The sequence below is a fragment of the Portunus trituberculatus genome, chromosome 11, assembly GCF_017591435.1.
Source record: "Portunus trituberculatus isolate SZX2019 chromosome 11, ASM1759143v1, whole genome shotgun sequence".
NCBI lineage: Eukaryota > Metazoa > Arthropoda > Malacostraca > Decapoda > Portunidae > Portunus > Portunus trituberculatus.
In genome coordinates, this window is record NC_059265.1 from 3,158,191 (window position 1) to 3,164,011 (window position 5,821).

The following is a 5,821-nucleotide window of genomic DNA, read 5'->3' on the forward strand; positions in this document are numbered from 1 at the left end:
CCGCAGTAAGCGTGGGAAGACCGACAAGCGTTACCATGGTGACCATAAAGCTGGCACTTGAAACAACGGAGAGGATTCGGAATGTAGGGACGAACGGGAACCGACTCGTACCCTACATGAATCCTCTCTGGCAACTTAGCAGCACTGAAGGTGAGAATGACTGATGCTGTGCTCCTTCTTGTACCGTCAACCATTTTAGTAATTTTCCGAGCCTCAATGACATCCTGATCAGTCATGCAATCGACGATCTCGGTCGGTTCCATATCCACAAAATCGCGGTGGGAAGCGACTCCCCGACACGAGTTCATGGACACTGGAATCGAAGCCTCGATCTCGATGTCATGAATGAACCGGAGCTTCAACAATGATTTAACTTGATTTACGTTAAGTGTCTGAACAAGTAGATCACCACTAGCAAGTTTTTTCACATTAACGACATTTCCTATGTTACAGTCAATGACCTTCTTTATTATAAAAGAATTAACAGTAGACAGGCGGGTGTTCGTCTTGGAATGTAGAGTCACATACGTCGCTTTAGAGGGGTCAATAGACAGTCTGGCAGTCGGGGTCGTCGATCAGTGTCCTCCCTCCCTTACGGGGAGGGCAGGAAGGTCCGTCAGGCATGGAGGGTACACCCCTCCTGCAGGAGGAGCAGGACACAAGTGGGAGGTGGTCAGGAGGAGTTACCTAATGTCAGATTGTCCTGCCAAACCACTCTAAGGGGCCGGACGGTGTTAATTCACCCCAAAAGCACGCTCACTGAGGCGGATCCTCCGTAGGTGTGAGAGGAAAGACAATCTGACAACCGGGCAACAGACACCTTCTGTTGCCGCTAAGGAGAGGACAGTGAAAGGGCAAAGCTAAAAACACGGGACAATGGGAAACCTAACTTTATTTGACTAATACCTAAGCCTGATGGGCGTACAAAAAGTCCACACAGAGGTGGGTGAAGGACAGAGCGTAGGACACGTGTTTGTAGCACGGTGTCTAGGCCGAGTCTGTTTTTTTTTTTTTTTTTTTTTTTTTTTTTTTTTTTTTTTTTTTTGGCCATCACCCTGTCTTGGGTATTAGGCCATTTATTTATTTTTTAACTTTTCATTTTTTTAATTTCTTTTAAAATAAAGCCTTTTTTTTTAACGTATATACAATTTTTTTAATGGATTTATTTATTTATTTATTTATTTATTTATTTATTTATTTTTATTTTTTTTTTTTTTTTTTTTTTTTTTTAATATCTTAACAGTAAGTGACTTCACATATTCTCATGCACGCTTCATTCACACAGGATCCTATACCTATCACAAAACTATTGTCCTTTGTCAGGGCATGGGGGAGGGAGGGATAAATCACAATCACACAGGGTGGCTACGTAGTATCACTACGTATTGCATATATACATGAAGGGAAAACATTCACATTAGATCACGCAAAATTGGAAACATACACACTTTCATACTTTTATTTACATAAATATATAGAATAAATACATGGAATAAATAACATAATATATACACATAAATCACAACTCTCTGATTAAATTGGCCTCAGTCAGGTAAATCATCAATCTATCGACCACATCCGGGTGTTCATCACCCAGGAGGGTGGTTTGCGTTAGCGGGAGGCCGCGACCCCGGCAATACGCCGCCAAGGGCCGCCTCTCCTCACGATAACGCACACAGTGAAGCAGGATGTGCTCGACAGAGAGTGACATTACAGCTGGAACACTGTGGTGGGAAGGCGTTGGCTATGTAGGGGAGCATGTGGGTGGGAGGGTGCAGCCCATCCTGAGGCGTGCGAGGACCACCTCCTCCCGCCTTGTGGGGCGATTGGAGGAGGCCCACTCGCCCAGGATAGGTTTGGTGGTGTGGAGGTGGAGGTTGTCCCAGTGACTCTGCCACAGGAGTTTTGCTGATGATTTAACAACTGAGAGACATGACTGCAGATCCCGACGGAGGTTCCACGCTCCCTCGAGCTCTGCAGCAGACCGAGCTAGCATGTCAGCCTGTTCATTCCCGCGTATATTGGAATGTCCAGGCACCCAAACCAGTGAGAAGGATTTATGACATGAATTCAGCTTATTAATGATGTTGCCCTGGATTTCATTTGTATCCGTGCGGCCGGACTCTATTGCCTGAAGGGCTGACATAGAGTCCGAAAAATGACAATTGAATTATGAATTGAATTTAAAGCATAATCTATGGCTTTGTCAATAGCAAAAATTTCAGCAGAAAAACCGATGTATGGGTAGGCAGCCGGAACCTGAGGGCACATTCACACGACCATACACTTGCGCCCACACATTCACCTGTCTTGGAGCCGTCTGTGTAGAGATGTAGGGATGGAGGAGGCCAGCGACTAGGGCTCGGAAGTGGTGTTGGAGCTCCACCTCGGTAACCACAGCCTTCTTCCCCTGAAGCCAGTTGATGTTGAAGGTGGTGGTGGGAAGTTTCCATGGGGGAAGGGTGGGCAGCACGAGCTGGTCCGCATCGTCCAGTCTCACGCCCGTTTGCTGGCAGAGCGTGTGTAGTCTGACTGAGACTGGACGGCGGACCGCATTGTGGAGGTGGTGGTGCTGCCATATAATCTTGTTTGCTGTGTTACCGAGGGAGCTTTCCGAGCCGCTTTTATCCCATGAGATAAAAGGAGGGCGTCGCGACGTAGTTGTAGCGGTGGTGTATTGGCCTCAACCTCCATCCGCGCCACACGAGTGCAGCGCAGGGCTCCAAGACACATTCGCACACATTCATTCTGCAGTACATCCAATCTCCTCAGTGTTGGTTCCGACGCAGACCCATACACCAGTGAGCCATAGTCTAAATGAGAACGAATTAAGGACTTGTACACCATTAATAAAGATTTTCTGTCTGCTCCCCATGAAGTACCAGAAAGGTATTTGAGGACATTGATCTTTTACGACAACGAATGAGCAATTCATTAACATGAGTCTTCCAATTGAGTCTGCTATCAAAATGCAGACCCAAGAACTTGACTGAATTTTGAAACGGTATCGGTTGGCCTTGAAGAGTTATTTGCAAATCAGGTACGTTACGTCTAGTGAAAACAACACCGATACACTTAGCAACTGAAAACTTAAATCCCCATAATGAGGCCCAATGCTGGACGGAATCAAGAGCATCCTGAATCCGCCCGCTGAGAATTGTGCGTTAGGCGAGGAGTGCCATAACGCACAATCGTCGGCGTACAATGAGTATTTAAGATTCCTTGGGACGGGAGTTGTTGACAGAATATCATTAATCATTATACAAAATAAAATGGGACTAAGAACACTACCCTGCGGCACCCCGTTCTCCTGGACGAAAACGTCCGAGATTACGTTACCAGGAAGCTTGACAGAGAATGTTCTGTCCTGAAGAAAATTATAAACAAAAATGGGCAAGTTACCTCTGAAGCCATGAGCGTAGAGTTTCATGAGGATGCCGTGTCGCCATGTCATGTCGAAGGCTTTGTGGATGTCTAAAAACACCCCTATCATGAATTCTTTTTGGCAAAAGCCTCTGAAATGCAATGCTCCAGGTGTGTTAGGTGATCCATCGTGCTTCGGTACTTCCGAAAGCCCGACTGCTGATCACCTAACAGACCCTTCGCTTCTAAAACAAAAAGTAGCCTTCGCTTTACCATACGTTCCATGACCTTACATAAACAGCTCGTGAGCGCAATAGGACGAAACGCACTGGGGTCCGTAAGGCGTCCAGTCTTTTTGGGGATTGGGATTGTGTGAGCGAAGTGCCAAGACTGAGGGAAAGTGTAGGTGGTCCATATTCTATTGTAGAGCGTTAATAATTTTGAAAGGGAGTGGTGGCCGAGATTTTGTAACATGATATATGAAATATTGTCTGGACCAGGACTGGAGCCTTTACAGGATTTCAGGGCAAAGAGGAGTTCATCCAACGTAAACTCTGTGTTGTAGTCTGAGTTTACGCCTCCTGTGGCAAAGTTTGGGACAGTGAGTTCTGCAGCCTCCTTCCTTGGAAGGAAGGTAGGGTCATAGTAAGTTGTGCTGCTGGCCTGATGGAATTGGTGGGCTATGGCATTTGCTATTTCTGTTTTGTTATCAATTATAATATCATTTATTTTAAGGGTGGTGATAGGAATATATGGTTTTCTGTTATTTAAGATATTTATTGTTTGCCATACTTTGGAGAGAGGAGTGGTGCGGTTAATAGATGATATGAATTGTCTGAATGAGTCTTTCTTTGCATTACGGATGACTTTCCTTGCCTGAGCCCTTGCCTTTTTATAGGCTATGAAATTAGCTTGACTGGGCTGCTGGCTGAAGTACCTGTATCGTCTATTGCGCTCACGAAGTGCTTGTCGGCAATCCGTTGTCCACCATGAGACTCCATGCTTAGTGTAAACTGCAGAAGTCTTCGGAATACAAGCCTCAGCAGCGTGTAATATGGATTGTGTTGCGTTGCTGACCATCGTGTCAACGTCCTCGCCAGATATTGAACTAAATCCTAGCCTTACTATCCATAGTATATACAACACACGACATACAATAAACGAGATACATAGGATATCGTCTGTTTCTCACTGTTTTGTGTGGGTCTGTGTGTGTGTGTGTGTGTGTCTGTGTCTGTCTGTCTCTGTCAGTGTGTGTGTGTGAGTTTCACTGTTTGATCTGCTGCAGTCTCTGACGAGACAGCCAGACGTTACCCTACGGAACGAGCTCAGAGCTCAATATTTCCAATCTTCGGATAGGCCTGAGACCAGGCACACACCACACACTGGGACAATAAGGTCACAACTCCTCGATTTACATCCCGTACCTACTCACTGCTAGGTGAACAGGGGCTACACGTGAAAGGAGACACACCTAAATATCTCCACCCGGCCGAGGAATCGAACCTCGGTCCTCTGGCTTGTGAAGCCAGCGCTCTAACCATTGAGCTACCGGGTGTGTGTGTGTCTGTCTGTCTCTCTGTCTGTCTGTCTGTCTCTGTCACTGTGTGTGTGTCTGTCTGTCTGTCTGTCTGTCTGTCTGTCTGTCTGTCTCTCTCTCTCTCTCTCTCTCTCTCTCTCTCTCTCTCTCTCTCTCTCTCTCTCTCTCTCTCTCTCTCTCTCTCTCTCTCTCTCTCTGTGTGTGTGTGTGTGTGTGTGTGTGTGTGTGTGTGTGTGTGTGTGTGGTTCAGGTACAGCCTAGTTCAGTATTCTGAAACGCTTTGTTCTCTCACTACCACTGCTTTCCAAAGGCTCCTCTTGAAAATACTCGTTTTACTAACACCATTTGGTAATGCTTAATATGACCAAAAATTAGCGGAAGGTGTCTTGTACACAGTGTCAAAGTACCATTCCGATCAATTCATTAGTTTGAAAGATATTCGCGAAAAACAATGAAGATGGAAACCGAGAGAAATGGACAGGCTGACGACCCACTGATGTATGCCATGCAAGTAATTACCCAAGCTAACACCGCGGTAAGCACTATAATAAGACACTTTTGTGCCACCAACGTGCCCACTGTGCAGGACCTCGTACACAGAGTACACGGGCGCATCGCTGCGTCTACCGGGTCGAGATGCATCGTGTACCGTACTGTTACCCCACTTCCGCAATCCACGGTGTGTATAGTGACAATGTGTAATAATGTACTGAAGGTGTGAAGTGACGTGTGGTGGTGGTGGAAGTGGTGGTATTTATATGCTTGTGTGAAGATAGATAGATAAGCGGGTAATTTGATAGGTTGATAGATATGTAAATGGACAGTTCGATAAATAAACATAGATGGATAGGCAGGCAGAGAGAAAAGTGAATGAATTCGTATATAATTAACATGATAGATGTGTATGTAGATAGAAAA